Genomic DNA, 15,293 nt, shown 5'->3' with positions numbered 1-15,293 from the left:
AAAAAAAAAAAAAATAGAACTAGGGACTTCCCTGGTGATCCAATGGTTAAGAATCCACCTTCCAATGCCGGGGACGCGGGTTCAATCCCTGGTCGAGGAACTAAGATCCCGCGTGCCATAGGGCAACTAAACCCACACGCGGCAACTAGAGAGAAGCCCGTGCACCGCAACTACTGAACCCCATGTGCTCTGGTTCCTGTGCACCACAACTGGAGAAGCCCACGTGCCACAACTAGAGAGAAGCCTGAAACAAAGAGCCCAGGCAATGAAGACCCAGCACAGCCAAAAATGTTTAAAAAGACCTAAAGTGGAAACTGAAATGCTCATCATCAGTAGAATGGATAAATAGTGACAAATTCAGATAATGAACCATATGAAGCAATGAAAGGGAACAAACTACAACTACATGCAACAATATAGATGAATCTCAAAAACACAAAATTGAGCAAAAGAAGCCAGACTCAAAAGAGCACATTTTGTATGCTTCCGTTTATATAAAGTTTAACACCCAATGAGCCTAATCTATGAAGTTAGACGTCAGAATATTATTTACTTTCAGGGGTGTGGGTAATAACTGGAAAGGGAGAACAAAGGGGCTTTTGTGGGGCTGGTAATGTTCTATTTCTTGATTTGGATGTTTGGACATGTGTGTTCGTTTTGTGAAAATTCTTCAGGATTTACACTTATGAATTGTGTATTTTCATGTCGTTATGTTATACTCTAATAAAAAGTTTTAAAATTTCAGAATATTTTTGAAATCAGGTTTTTTTGTTTGTTTTTTATTTTTGGCTGCGTTGGGTCTTCGTTGCTGTGCACGGGCTTTCTCTGGTTGCGGCGAACGGGGGCTACTCTTCGTTGCATTGTGCGGGCTTCTCATTGCAGCCGCTTCTCTTATTGCGGAGAACGGGCTCTAGGCACGTGGGCTTCAGTAGTTGTGGCACGCAGGCTCTAGAGCACAGGCTCAGTAGTTGTGGTGCATGGGCTTAGTTGCTCCGCGGCATGTGGGATCTTCCTGGGCCAGGGCTTGAACCCATGTCCCCTGAATTGGCAGGCGGATTCTTAACCACTGCACCACCAGGGAAGCCCTGAGATCAGGTTTTTAAGTCCTAAGAATACTTCTCCTTTTTTTGGTGGTCATTTCTTGATACTATTCCATTTTTTTCAATTGTGTAGTTACCACTCTATTTCTATTTTTCAATCTTTTCTTCCTAAGAGCAATCTTTTTCCTATTGTCTGAAAATTGTTGAGCTGATTTTGTAATAACAAGGCACTTTACTGCCATCTACTGGTAAATTACCATAATAAAGTTACACATTACAATGTCTACCAGTGAGTGGCACCCATTTACAAGTGATGTCCTCCTGCAAGACACCATTCGCCTAACCAAATGTGATAGCCTTGTCATTTGGCACTGTTGTGATGAATCCCACAGACAGTAGAATGTTATGCTCTCTAAGTGATTTTATTCTTTCTTCATTTTTTTCCTGTTTGATGTTGTTCTTAAAAACATGGTTTTAAGTATTCACTATCAATCTTATCACTGCAAAGCTTAAGCCCATTGGACAAACATATAAAGATAGAAGTTCAATAAATGCCAATCAAATTGTTCACATCAAAGAATAATTGATTTGCTTTTTCTTTATCTAAATCTGAATCCAGAATAGTCCTTGATGTCTTAGGACTGCTTTGTGAAATAGCCTGGTAACCTCTTCAGAGGCCTCTATTAGTCTGCTGCTTGTTGAGGCTATCATAAGTGCTAGGCACTCTTCTAAACATTTTATATCTACTAATTCATTTAATCTTCTAATCGTCATCTGTAAGGTACCCTTATTATCCACACCTTGCAGATGAGGCAACTGCAGCACAAAAAAGTGAAGTTATATTACAGGTGATGATATTACAAAAATACTTTCTTTGGGGAGCTTATAGTCTGTTGGGAACACAAAACAAAATAAAAACCATGTAAGGATTTACAAACAAACAAAATAAAGGAAAAAATACTTTGGACACTATAGGATGAGTCATTTTTCTTCCTGTTGGTCCAAGTTCCCTCATCTGTATGACGAGAACTTTGGATTTGCTCAAGGTCTCAGAACTTGAGGATTTTGACTTCAGAGCCCAATCTTGTAATCACTGTGCTCTACCTAGTGCCATTTCATGGCCTGTTTCTGTTCCTTTGCTGCCTTCATGTGGCAACAAATATCTATGTTACCTATGCTCCTGCTATTTTCACCTATGGGATGTTTAGGTGCCCAAATGGGCCCCTGGCTGCTAGCTCCCTACATCCTTGCTAATACCAGGAAAACCTCCTTTGGTTTAAGGACATGAATAATAAGGCAGAAAAAATGAGGATATTGGCTTAGGCCCTGGCATATTTTTTAAAATTGTGATTAAAAAATATATAACATAAATTTTGCCATTTAACTATTTTTTCAGTGTATAGCTCTGTGGCACTAAGTACACCACATTGCTGTGCAATCATCACCACCATCCATTTCCAGAACGTTTTTTATCTTTCCCTACTGAAACTCTGTACCCATTAAAGAGTAACTCTCCATTACCCCCTCTCTCCAGCTGTTGGCAATCAGTATTCTACTCTGTCCCTATGAAGTTGACTACTCTAGGAACCTCATGTAAGAGGACTCATATAATATTGTAGTTGTCCTTTTGTGACTGGCTTATTTCACTAAGCATAATGTCTTCAGGGTTCACCCATGTTACAGCACATGCCAAAATTTTCTTCCTTTTTAAAGCTGAATAATATTCCATTGTATGTGTATGCCACATTTTATTTATCTATTCATTTGATAGACACGTGGGCTGCTTCCACCTTTTGGCTATAGTGAATAATGCTGCTATGAACATGGGTGTACAAATATCTGTTTAAGTCCCTGCTTCTACTTTTTTGGGGTAAATATCCAGAAGCAGAATTTCTGGATCAGATGGTAATTCTATATTTAACTTTTTGAGGAAACGTCAAACTGTTTTCCACAGCTGCTGCTGTGGTAGTAACACAGGAACGTAGGTAAAAATTTATTAGGTATATACTTTAGAGGTTTGCATTTTCATGTATGTAAATTATACCTCACTTTTTGAAAGTTAAAAGAAAAAGCTTAAAAATTTTTTTCCAGGCTCTTGTAAATCCTTTTGATGTTAATTTCATGGGCTCAAGTGCCTGAGGTGCCCCCTTTTGGCCACCTGTGGTTCTCTTTATTTTTCTCTGCCGTTTTGGGCTCAGCACAGTAACAAATATTTACTGAGCATCTCCTCTGTGCCAGACCCTGTGCTATGTGCTGAGGAAACGGGGGTAAGCAAATTCGATAACGTTTCCCTCATAATGGAGTCCACATCCTCATGGTGAAGACAGGCAATAACCTAGTGAGTCCTACTGAGGACAAGTAAGAACCTGCCTGGGGAGTCCTCAGGGAAGATGTCCTTGGGGTAGTGATATTTGAGCTGGGATCTGAAGGCTGATAAATTATCTAAAGTGGTGGTGGGGGAACCATTTCAGGAGGAAGGATCAGCATGTGCAAGGGCCCTGAGAAGGATGGAAGTACAATGTGTGAAGATCAATGTAGTTACAGTCCAGAGAGCGGGGAAGAGGGCCCTGAGATAAGTCTGGAGATGTGGGAAGGGCAACAGTGAGACATCTATTTGGCCTTTAACTTAAGAGCGATGTGAGTCATCAAACAGTTTTAAGTAGGGGAGAGACATGATCAGATTTCTGACTTAGAAACATTAGTCTGATAGCAGGGTGGAGAACAGATTGGAGGGGAGCCAGGGAGAATGTGGAAAGGCCTTAGATGGCTACTGCACCAGTCGAAGCACATAGTGTGTACTCAATAAATATTTGTGGAATGAAAGGACTCCTAACTCTTTTTCTTAGATGAGACCAATATGTCTGAGCTGTGTAATCAGCTAACAATCCACCTGCTCATCTATCTAACATGATGCTTGTAATATACCCTTAACTGCCATTTTACAGATGAGAAAGCTGAGGTTGAGGCAAAGAAAATCGCACAACCATCAAGAGTGAAAGCCAAATCTGAATCCAGGCCTGTATGACAGACATCAAGCCCAGTGCTGGGGAGGCCTCTTGATATTTGGGGAAAGGGGAGGGGGGCCACACTCCCCTGTACCCACGAGCTTTCTAGGGTGACAGTGACGGGAAAAAGTAGAGAGGGACTTATAAGCAAATAATAAAGACTAAAGGTTATCTTTATCACCATTAAGGTTGTTAAATACTATGTATCAGGCACTCTGCCAACTGCTTTCCATGCTTTCCCTCATTTCCTCTTTGCAAAGACTATTATTACCTCCATATCTCAGGTGCATAAACCGAGGCTTGGAGAGTTGACTTGCCCAAGGACACTCAGCTAGAGAGCTCCTACAGGACTGTGCAGCGACTCCAAAGTGGGGGCAGCAGCCACTGGCGATATTACAGCTCCAGGAGACAGACAAACCCATTGAATCCTGCCTGTGAGCTCTGCACCCATGCGAACTGGCGCACGATCTGGCCCGCGCGGCCCCGCGCGGCCCCGCGTTCCCGGAGACGTTTGGTCACGTGACCACGGCCCCGCCCCCTGTCGGCCCCGCCCTCTCCCGCGCTCCCTCCCTCTCTCCCTCCCTCCCCCTCCCTCCCCGGCCCGGTCCGGCCCATCCCCCTCCCCGCCGGCTCCCTGAGGCCCAGCCGGGTCGGGCTGCGGGCGGCCGGGTGCCGACGGCCGGACAGACGGGCGCACGCGAGGACGGACGGACGGACGGACACACGGAGGGCCGCGGGCACGCACGGCCCGGGCCGGTGCTCCGAGGCCCGCCCGGGAGGGCTGGGGCCGCGCTCAGGTGAGGTGACGGCGACGCGGGCCCGTAAGGGGTGGGCCCGCTGGGCGTCTGCGGTGCCGGCCCGGCTGGCTCAGCGGGAAGGAGGCGCCGCCCGGGCCCGGCGCGGGAAAATGGCGCCGGCGGACCGTGGAGCACGGCCCCTGTGCGGGCCCGGCCCGGAGCCGCCCCGCCCGCCGCGCTCGTGTCCCCGTCGCCATGTTGGGGAGCGGGCCCGGGGCCTGCGAGCGCGGGCGCTGGGGAGAGCTGTGGGTCCGCAGGGTTGGGGAGGGTGCGGGACACGGTGTCTGGGGCGCTGAGGGAGTGCTGAGCCAGTCGAGGTCTGCACAGGGTGGCGCTCCAGGTCCGAAGAACTGGCGGGAGCCGGACGTGTGGTCGTGGACGGGGTCGCGGAGAAGGAGCGTTGGGTCCAAAAGGAACCGGGGTCAGGATCCGTGGGGTTAGGGGTGCAGGACCTGGAGCTGGGTTAGGCCGTGGGACCCCAGGCTGGCAGGGTGCGGAGGGGCGTGGGATTTGAGTTAAGGCTGTCAGGGCTGGGACAGTTCTTTGCGGGGGGTGGTGAAAGGGTTGATTAGAATTGGGGGCCCTTTCGGTACTGAGGCGGTTATCAGATTGGGGTAGTCCGCAGAGTCGCAGGGCAAGTCCGTGTAACTTCCAAGGGACTGAGGACATATATGTCCCCAGGATCCTCCACTCCTTATTGGCGAAAGCAAAAGAAAAAAGTAAGGCTTTGATGAAGAAGAGAAGGGGGATTGAGGTTTGGGTGCAGGAGCTGGCCAGCAAAAGGGATGCAGAGTGGAACTGGTGTGCAAGATGAGAGAGAGCCTCCATCAACTTAGGGAGTTTGTGTCTTTAAAAGGAGGGACCGGGCTATTTGTGGGCGGTGACCCAAGGTGTCTTCCCAGGAAGGGGACAGCCCACTGTTTTTTAAGAGCAGTGTCACCTGGGGAGGTCATCAGAAAGGCATTATCGAAGCTGCCTATGTGAGAATGGTAAAGGAGTGAATGTGTAAAAACTACAAAGTCCTTGGATCATGTAACGATTGATTTCAGATCATGTAAGTGATTTTCGCTGAGACACAAAAAGGTAAAGTTGACTTCTCAAGATCTTACCAGTAAATGGCAGAAGTAGTACTGGAATTCAGGCCTGTTGCCTCCTCATTCACCACCACGCCTTAGAGGAATTTGCCAGGTGGCAGAAAAGTGTTAAGAAGTCAAGTATGGCAGCATATAGCAAAGAAGTATTAAGTAATTTATTTTATTTTTTTGGTGAGTTTGTCAGTACAGAAACTGAGGGGGATACAGGAAAACTATAGGTAAACATCTGTTTGATCATTTCTAGTTCACTTCCATTGGTGCAAAGAAGTTATCTTCAGGATCCTTTTGACTTATAACTTTGTAGAGTTTTAAGAGATGCTCCTTCTCTTCTAGGTGTTTGCTGTACAGCAAAGGGACACAAAAAGCCTTAAAAAATAACAGTGAATAAGGGTAAAGACCCAGGATCTCTGTCATGACCAAACTTTTTTTTAAAATTAATTAATTAATTTATTTTTGGCTGCATTGGGTCTTCGTTGTGCGGGCTTTCTCTAGTTGCGGAGAGTGGGGGCTACTCTTCCTTGCAGTGCGTGGGCTTCTCACTGCGGTGGCTTCTTTTGTTGCGGAGCACTGGCTCTAGGCGCGCGGGCTCAGTAGTTGTGGCTCGTGGGCTCTAGAGCGCAGGCTCAGTAGTTGTAGCACATGGGTTTAGTTGCTCCATGGCATGTGGAATCTTCCCGGACCAGGGCTCAAACCTGTGTCCCCTGCATTGGCAGGCGGATTCTTAACCACTGCACCACCAGAGAAGTCCCTATCATGATCAAACTTTAATTGAAGTTTGATCATGATAGTGAAGAGTTCAAAGTCCCCATGGCTATGAGAGAGTTCTCAGTCATGATATAGTAGTCCCAGGGCTCCCATATAATCAAAAAAGACTTTGAACAAAAAGGTTATGAGGATGTTCATAGCAATAAGATTTTCAGTAGATGTTCAATACCCTTATACAGCAACACAATTCATTTGTTTTGGGTCTTTCTAATGCAGGAAGGCCTAATCTTGTCTGTACCATGGGCCCCTTTAGCATCTAGCGAAGCTCATGAATCCCTCTCAGAATAATATTTTTAATTGCATAAAACAAAATACATTGGGTTATAGAGAAACCAATTATGTTGAAATGCAGTTAACAGAATATACAAATTGTGATATAGTAATATAGATATACTTCTTTTTTTGCGGTATGTGAGCCTCTCACTGTTGTGGCCTCTCCCGTTGCGGAGCACAGGCTCTGGACGCGCAGGCTCAACGGCCATGGCTCACGGGCCTAGCCGCTCCGCGGCATGTGGGATCTTCCCGGACCGGGGCACGAGCCCACGTCCCCTGCATCAGCAGGCGGACTCTCAACCACTGCGCCACCAGGGAAACCCTAAATATACTTCTTTATCAGCAAATTAAGAAATCAGATCTAGTGGTGGGTCTGATAATTATATCAGATGAACATAAATAATTCTTTAAGACATCTGCAATAACTGTAATATGATATGAAGATACCTGTGATTACTGTGGCAGAATCACAGATACTGCTAATACCAGAATGGTTTATTGCCTACATTCATATTTGAAGAAAATGGTAACTTTCAGTTAGAGGTTAGTGAAAATAAAGAGGTAATTTTTTTCCCATCGAAGTTCACAGACCCCCTCCCCACCCGCCCCTGAATTCTGTCTGTGGACTCCCATCTATGAGCCCCAGGTTAAGGAACCACAAAGGATGTCTTCCATTCAACAGACATTTACTATGTCCCAAGATATCTATTATGTCAACCATTATGCTAGGCTCTGAGGAGTCAAAGGTCTTTAAGGCAGGGCAGGGTCTTTTCAGTTTGGATATTCAGTCCCATGAGAGAAGTGAACAAGTAAACAGTGGCAGTTCAGGATGTTAAATGCCAAAGGAGAGTTATCATAGGTTCTGAGGACACAGGTAGGCATGTCTTTGCTCTAGGAATCAGTGATGGCTTTGTAAACTAGTGAGACTTGAGATGTGTCGTGAAGGATAGAGGAGTTTGCTGGATGCAGAATTGGAAAGAAGAGCTTTCAGGTAAGGGCGTGCATTTTCAGGAAATGTAATTTAATGTGGTTGGAGTATAGTGTGTGTGTGAAAGAGTGGTTGGAGATGAGACTGGGAAGGTTGTTTGGAACCTGGTTGTGGAGGACCTTGCTAAGGAATTTGGACTGAATCCTTAGCTTTTCGAGAGGTATTCAAGGCTTTCAAGAAGCGGAGTTACGATGGGAGTTACGATGAGGTTTAATTTTTAGGAGGTAAATGGATGTGTTTTGCAGGGAGGGTAGACTGGGAGATCAGGGAAGAAGGAATGAGGGAATGAGGGCCTGAACCAAGGCAGAAGCTGTGAGCATTGAACAGAGTTAGAATTTTCAGGTATTGATATAATTACATTGTGAGTGATGAGAGAGAGGGGGAGTTTTTTAGATTTCTAGTTTGGGGTGGTGGCTGTCTAAGAGGTTAAAAAAAAGGGTGAAAGGAAAGTGAGTAAGAATTGTCATAGATAATAAGGGAGAAGATGGTTTTTGGTAGAATAATAGACTTTTGGAAACCATTGCAAAGCTGTCAAGTATGATGTCATTTATTGCTTGAGGATATCATATGTGTCAACAGTGAAAGACTGGGAAAGTATTCCTAGAGTATAGGAAAATCATAGTTATCAATGTCAGGGGTTGGCAAACTATGGCCCATAGGTCAAATCTGTTCCACCACCTATTTATGTAAATAAAGTTTTATTTCAACACAGGCACACTCATTTACATATTGTCTTTGGCTGCTTTCACGGTACCAATGGTAGAGTTGAGTAGTTGTGACAGAGAATATATAGCTCACAAAACTGAAAAATATTTACTTTCTGGCCATTTACCAAAGATGTTTGCCAGTTCCTGATCTGTGTGTCTGAATGTTGGACATTAAACTTCTGATTTACCATCCAGTTCCTACATGAGAAGAAAAACCATCTTGACACTGTCTTTCTGGCTGGGTTCCCCATGCTCTGCGTATCTGCAGCATGACGTAGAACCCTGAGTATTTTGTTTTTATTTATTTATTTATTTAAATTTATTATTATTTTTTAATTAATTTATTTTATTTATATATTTTTGGCTGCATTGGGTCTTCGTTGCTTCGCACAGGCTTTCTCTAGTTGCAGCAAGTGGGGACTACTCTTCATCGCGGTGCACGGGCTTCTCATTGCAGTGGCTTCTCATTGCGGAGCACGGGCTCTAGGCATGCGGGCTTCAGTAGTTGTGGCACGCGGGCTCAGTAGTTGTGGCTCGCAGGCTCTAGAGCGCAGGCTCAGTAGTTGTGGCGCACGGGCTTAGTTGCTCCGCGGCATGTGGGATCTTCCCGGACCAGGGCTCGAACCCATGTGCCCTGCATTGGCAGGTGGATTCTTAACCACTGTGCCACCAGGGAAGACCCCCACCAAGTATTTTATATTGGTCAGTGATGCCAAGGTTTACTGTTTTGGGGTCCACTGTGGCAACTGTGGTTAGTGCCAGGTTTTTACAGTTTAGACCTTGCTGGGGCTTGTTTTGTCATTTTTCTATTGGGTTGTCTTTTTCAAAAGATTTCTTTATATTTTCTGATTATTAATCCTTCCTTGGTTATACATATTACAGATACCATTTCCCAATTTGTTGCTAATCTTTTTAAATCTCTAAGCTGTCTTTTGTTAAGAAGTAGAGACACAGATGTAGAGAACAAACGTACGGACACCAAGGAGGGAAAGTGGTGGTGGGATGAATTGGGAGATTGGGATTGACATGTGTACACTAATATGTATAAAATGGATAACTAATAAGAACCTGCTGTATAAGAAAAATAAATAAAATTCAAAAATAAATAAAATGGGAAAAAAAGACGTTCTGAATTTTAACAAAGTCAAATTTATCTATCTTTTCTGCCCCCAAGATTTTGAAGTTATTCTTTATATTATCTTTTTGAATCTCTACTGTTTTGCCTTTTATGTTAGCTCTCTATCTGGAATTGACTCCTGTGTGTGGTGTGAGGTAGGGTCAGTTCATTTTTTCCTAAGTACAATTAATTTTCCCAGCACCATTTATTGAATGGCACTTATTTTCAAATTGTGAGCTCTTTTTTGGTGAAGTCTATCTAAGGTCCTGTTTCCAGCTCCACTGCTTGCTCATTGTGTACCTTGGACAAGTTGTATAACCTCTTTGTGCCTCAGTTTCCTTATCTTTAAAATAAGAATAATAAGAGTTTTTGTCAGGAGTAAGTTAATTCATGTAATGTGTAGAACAGTGTGGCATCTAGAAAATGTTCAATAATGTTAGCTGTTGTTTAGCATTATTGTTCATTTCAGATTCCTAGGCACAGAGTGGAAGCTCAATATGCTCAACACAGTTGTAGAATTAATTTGGTTTTCAGGTCAAAACAGAATGGCTGACAGATAAGTGTTGCAGGAGATGCTTCCAAGTTGCTGTTTAATTTTAGCTGCTGCCTTAGACTATCTGCTGGAATGGAACTCCTCCCTGTAGTTCTTTGCAGTCCTCACTACTCTCTTGCTTTGTTCATTTACTTTATCATCCTATAGGCATTTGATTTTCTGGTTCTAACTTTACCAAAGTTTTAAATATTACCTCTCCTAAACCAATAAATGACATACTGAGATATTGTCAGGATGGCCAGAAATTAACAAATGAGTTTGTGAGCAGGTAAAAACTAAAATCTGTTTCTAAGGCTGAATCATTCTTGGTCACAATGAATAAATTGATAATTGAAATTAAAAGATGAGATGAAATCCAAATCATTGAATATTTAGGCATCTACTATGTGCTGGGTACTGTATTAGAAATTACCACATTGGTAATAGAAAAGAAAACTAGTTGACCAGCTTTATGAAATACTACAGAAGAGATCTTTTTACTTGTGATATGGAGCTATTTTCCAAGAGAGCATTTGGATGACAGAGAGGAAATATAGGCATTTATTCACTTGTCAAACATTTATTGAACCCTACCACGTACATTGGGCTAGAACTCTGCAGAATACAAGGATTAATCTACCCAGGATTTCATGTGGGGTGTATATATAATGTGTTATGGAGCTGGGGTATCAGAGGATGGTACCTCAGAGGTGGCCTCTAAGCAGGACTGCCAAAAACGGTTAGGATCTTCATACTTAGAGATGAGACAGTATTTTTCCAGGCTGAGTGAAAGCATGAGTGTAGAGATGGGTGTTTAGGAGATAGTAAAGAGTCTAGTTTGGTTGTTGATCAGGACTGTCACAGGGCTGTTGTTGAAGTTGAGGCTGGAAATGGAGATTGAACAACAGCAATAGTAATAGCGGTAGCTCTCATTTTTTACTTGCCAGATAATGTGCCAGGAATTTCATAAGTGGCATTTCATTTAATCCTCACAACAACCCTGTGAGATAGGCACCAATTTTTATCCCCTTTTTATAGACAAAGAAACTGAGAAATAGAACTAACAATTGACAGAGAATGAATTTGTGTCTAGGCAGTCTAATTCCAAAGCCTGTATTCTTAGTCTCTGCATGCTATATACATGGAAGGCTTTGAATCCTTTTCAGTTCCAGGCTGAGAAGTTTGGAATTGTTTTGACTAGGTAATGGGAAGCCATCTAAAGTTCTTGGCCATACGGTGACATAACGAAATCTGTACATTAGGAAAGTAAGCCTGGTCGTGGAGTGTAGGAGCAGCATGGAGAGAAAGGAGAGATGTGGAGCTAGTTTACTCGATCTCCCTCCTCACTAGATTGTTTGTTCCTATGGGCTGGGGCTATATCTCTCTGTCTCTCTCTCCCTTCCTTCAGCTCTGGTGTCTACTTATTGTGTTGTCTGGCACATTTATTTATTTTTAAAAATTTAATCTTTTTCTACCTTACCGTGTTCTAAAAAGGACTTAAGGTCGCTGCCCAGGAGCTCAGTAAACATTTGCTGAGTTAATTAATAAATGACTAGAAGTATATATAGATGTGTACATAAAGGGAGTACTAAGGCTTTGTTGAAGGTAGTAAATGCAGCCTTATAATTTGGTGATAAGCTATGTTTTATATATAGGCCCTATAAAAGCAAAAGGCCAGAACCACATCTTTTTTAACTTGTGAAGAATTGTATATTCTGTGTCAGAATATTAACAATCAGTTAATATTAACTATGTTAGTTAGAAACCCAAAAACTCAGAAACAGAGAGTAGTATAGAATGGTGGTTGTCAGAGGCTGGGAGATGGGGGAAATGGGGAGATATTTGTCAAAGGGTATAAACTTTCAGTTATAATATGAGTAAGTTTTGGGGATGTAACGTACAGCATGGTGACTATAGTTAACAGTACCGTATTATATACTTGAAAGTTGCTAAAAGAATAGATCTTAAATGTTTTCACCATACACCTAAAAATGGTAATTATGTGATGTGATGGATATGTTAACTAACCTTATTGTGATAATCATTTCTCTATATATGTGTATCCATCTCATTGTACACCTTAAACCTACACAATATTGTATGTCAGTTGTATCTCAATAAAGCTGGGAGAAAAACCATGTCAGTTTTAATAATATTAATGATCACCAAATTCAAAGGTTATTCACACTTTAAATAGATGTTTAGCTTTGTGTTCAGCATTAATCAGCTGCAAATCCCTCCATACGCAAAGAGGCGACAAAAGTTACCAGTAACCAGCTGCTTTACTGACACTGAACCTGTTGAATATCAGTTCCATAGTACCATTTATGTACATTTTCTAAAGATCAGTCAGCAGTAGTCTCTCACAGGAAGAAATACTCGTTGCAAATTTGTGAATCAGATTCCTGTTTTGGATTTTACTTCGGGAAATTATTCATAAGATTAAGTCCCTTGCCATAATTTTAAATGTTATTTGGAAGTAATTCTGTGTCCCTTCTGTAAAATACAGACTTTAAAAATTCAAACATTTGGAGAAATTCAAAGACACTGGTTAACTACCAAATACCAGTAAAGGTAGGAAGATGTTAGGTAAACCAGCATTTGAGTAAACTTAATAAGACAAGTCAATGGACCTTAAATAGTGGATTTATCAAGTAAACATTCTTTTCCATTGTGGATATTAGCTGTCGGTAGTATGTACATATACATGCATGCACATATCGATGTGAAACATATTGATATAATTAATATAAGTACATTTGAATTTAGAGATGCTTCCTAAAGAAAATGAACCTTCATCTGAGTTCTTTTAGGTTATGTTTAACTCTTCAGTGTATGTGGAGATAACTCATTCAGAAGCATTACAATCAGAATGAATAACTGTGTAGAAAAAGTCAGTATATGTTGACTGCCTACCACTGTGGAGGGCTGTATACAGTTGATTAGTTTCTACCTTCCAAGAATCAAATTCATTTGGGGAAGTGAAGTGAACATAAAAAGAGGGGAAAGCGTGTTTTAAATGAAGTAGTACGTGCTGTGGGAGTCCAGGAGAGATCACTTCTACTTGGAGAATCAGGGAAGACTTCTAGAAAAGGTGGTGTATTAGTTTCCTAGGGCTGCCATAACAAACTACCACAAACTGGGTGACTTAAAACAACAAAAATTTATTCTCTCACAGTTCTTGAGGCTAGAACCTGAATTCGAGGTGTCAGCAGGGCCACGTTCCCTCTGAGACTTCCATCAATTCTTTTTAAATTTATTTATTTATTTTTGACTGTGTTGGGGCTTTGTTGCTGTGCGCAGGCTTTCTCTAGTTGCAGGGAGCAGGAGCTACTCTTCGTTGTGGTGTGCGGGGCTTCTCTTGTTGCAGAGCACGGGGTCTAGGCGCACAGGCTCAGTAGTTGTGGCTCACGGGCTTAGTTGCTCTGTGGCATGTGGGATCTTCCTGGACCAGGGCTCAAACCCATGTCCCCTGCATTGGCAGACAGATCCTTACCACTGTACCACCAGGGAAATCACGAGACTTCCATCAATTCTTGACAATTCTTGGTTTGCGACTACATCACTCTAGTCTCTATCTGTGTTGTCACAGGCATTCTACCTGTGTCTCTGTCTCTGTGTGCAAATTTCTCTCTTATAAGGGCACCAGTCACATTGGATTGGGGGTCTACCTCATCTTAACTAATTGCATCTGTACTGATTCTGTTTCCAAATCAGGTCACATTCTGTGGTACTGGGAGTTAGTACTTTAAATATCTTTTGGGGAGACAGTTCAACTTAAAACAGGTGACATGATACAGAAGTATTAAATTTAAATTTACTTATTAAATGGAAGAGTAAAATTGCAACAAAATGAGTTAGGGAAAAAAGAACCAGAGGAATAATGGACACAGGAAAGCATAAGGAATATTTAGGAAATGAGATAGAGAAGTCTGGTTTGCTGGTATATTGAGGAGTTGTGAGGAGATGAAGCCAGAGTATTATATTGGGTCCTAGACACCAGATCTAGGATATTTGAATGCTGCTGAGTGGGTAGTGTGTGGCAGCAGTATAGCCCTGCAGAATTTTGAAATGGTGGATAACTAATTCAGACTTTGGATAATTAATGCAAGCTTTAGGAAGATTCTACGATCAGATGAACATGGATGAGTAGACACCCTGAAGAAAAACAGATGGTCAGTGATTTAACACACCCAGCCTCCCTCATTTGCCTATGCCAGTAACTTTTCACCAAGACGGTCAAGATATTCCTCATATGTAAAAAACAAAAACACCATGACAACAAATGAGAGTTTTACTAGCCTCTTGGTCAGTCATCTGTGGGCATTGAGATACATCTGCTTTTTAAGATCTCTATTCTATTCAAAAGCCTCTCTGTGGATTTAAATATTGATAATCATGTTCTTCATTTTCTTTCAAACCTTTCTTCAAAATCACCTATTTTCCATCGTATTTTTTACCTCTTGATTTTTCTCTGAACGCTTTTCAGTTTTTCCATCTCTTTTTAAAACATCTGACTAATGGAAAGAATTGAGGAAGATTATGTACTATCCAAGCCAATGATACCTTCTTTTTCTGTGTCCTTTAAATGATAGTTATGTTGACTTTTGTCCACAATAGGACTGTATTCAAATTGTCAATATTCATTCAAATTGTGGTCAGCAGTACTCAGGTGCTTTTCCTTATTTGTGCCCAGGCATTTCTTCCTGATTCTATATTTGCATTGCTTATATTTTCTCTAAGAGCATGTGTTTTCATGAAATTTCTAAAATTATGTTTAAATATTACAGACAAACACATAACATCCTAGTCATCATATGCATACAGTCTTTTCATATAGTTTTTTTTTTTTTTGCGGTACGCGGGCCTCTCACTGTTGTGGCCTCTCCCATTGCAGAGCACAGGCTCCGGACGCGCAGGCCCAGCGGCCATGGCTCACGGGCCCAGCCGCTCCGTGGCATGTGGGATCTTCCCG

At 42.3% G+C, this 15,293-nt stretch overlaps 1 protein-coding gene across 18 annotated transcripts in view; it reads left to right on the top strand.

Annotated features, from left to right (window-relative positions):
- The first annotated feature begins 4,668 nt into the window (after positions 1 to 4,668).
- NCOA6 (nuclear receptor coactivator 6) overlaps positions 4,669 to 15,293 on the top strand; it is a 98,065-nt gene continuing 87,440 nt past the window's right edge. For 13 of the 18 annotated variants that reach the window (XM_089896767.1, XM_089896766.1, XM_089896763.1 and 10 more), the window contains exon 1: positions 4,730 to 4,842. The gene's annotated coding sequence lies outside the window, so the exon portion shown is untranslated. Of the gene's footprint in view, positions 4,843 to 15,293 lie in introns of all 18 variants that reach the window. The other 5 variants (XM_089896757.1, XM_022592609.2, XM_089896755.1 and 2 more) reach the window with 3 other exon arrangements.

Source organism: Delphinapterus leucas, chromosome 15 (assembly GCF_059928025.1).
Source record: "Delphinapterus leucas isolate spDelLeu-1000000601 "Yukka" chromosome 15, BTC_Dleu_Yukka2, whole genome shotgun sequence".
NCBI classification, from domain to species: domain Eukaryota; kingdom Metazoa; phylum Chordata; class Mammalia; order Artiodactyla; family Monodontidae; genus Delphinapterus; species Delphinapterus leucas.
Note: the sequence above shows the minus strand (reverse complement) of the source record. Positions and strands in the feature narration are given on the sequence as shown.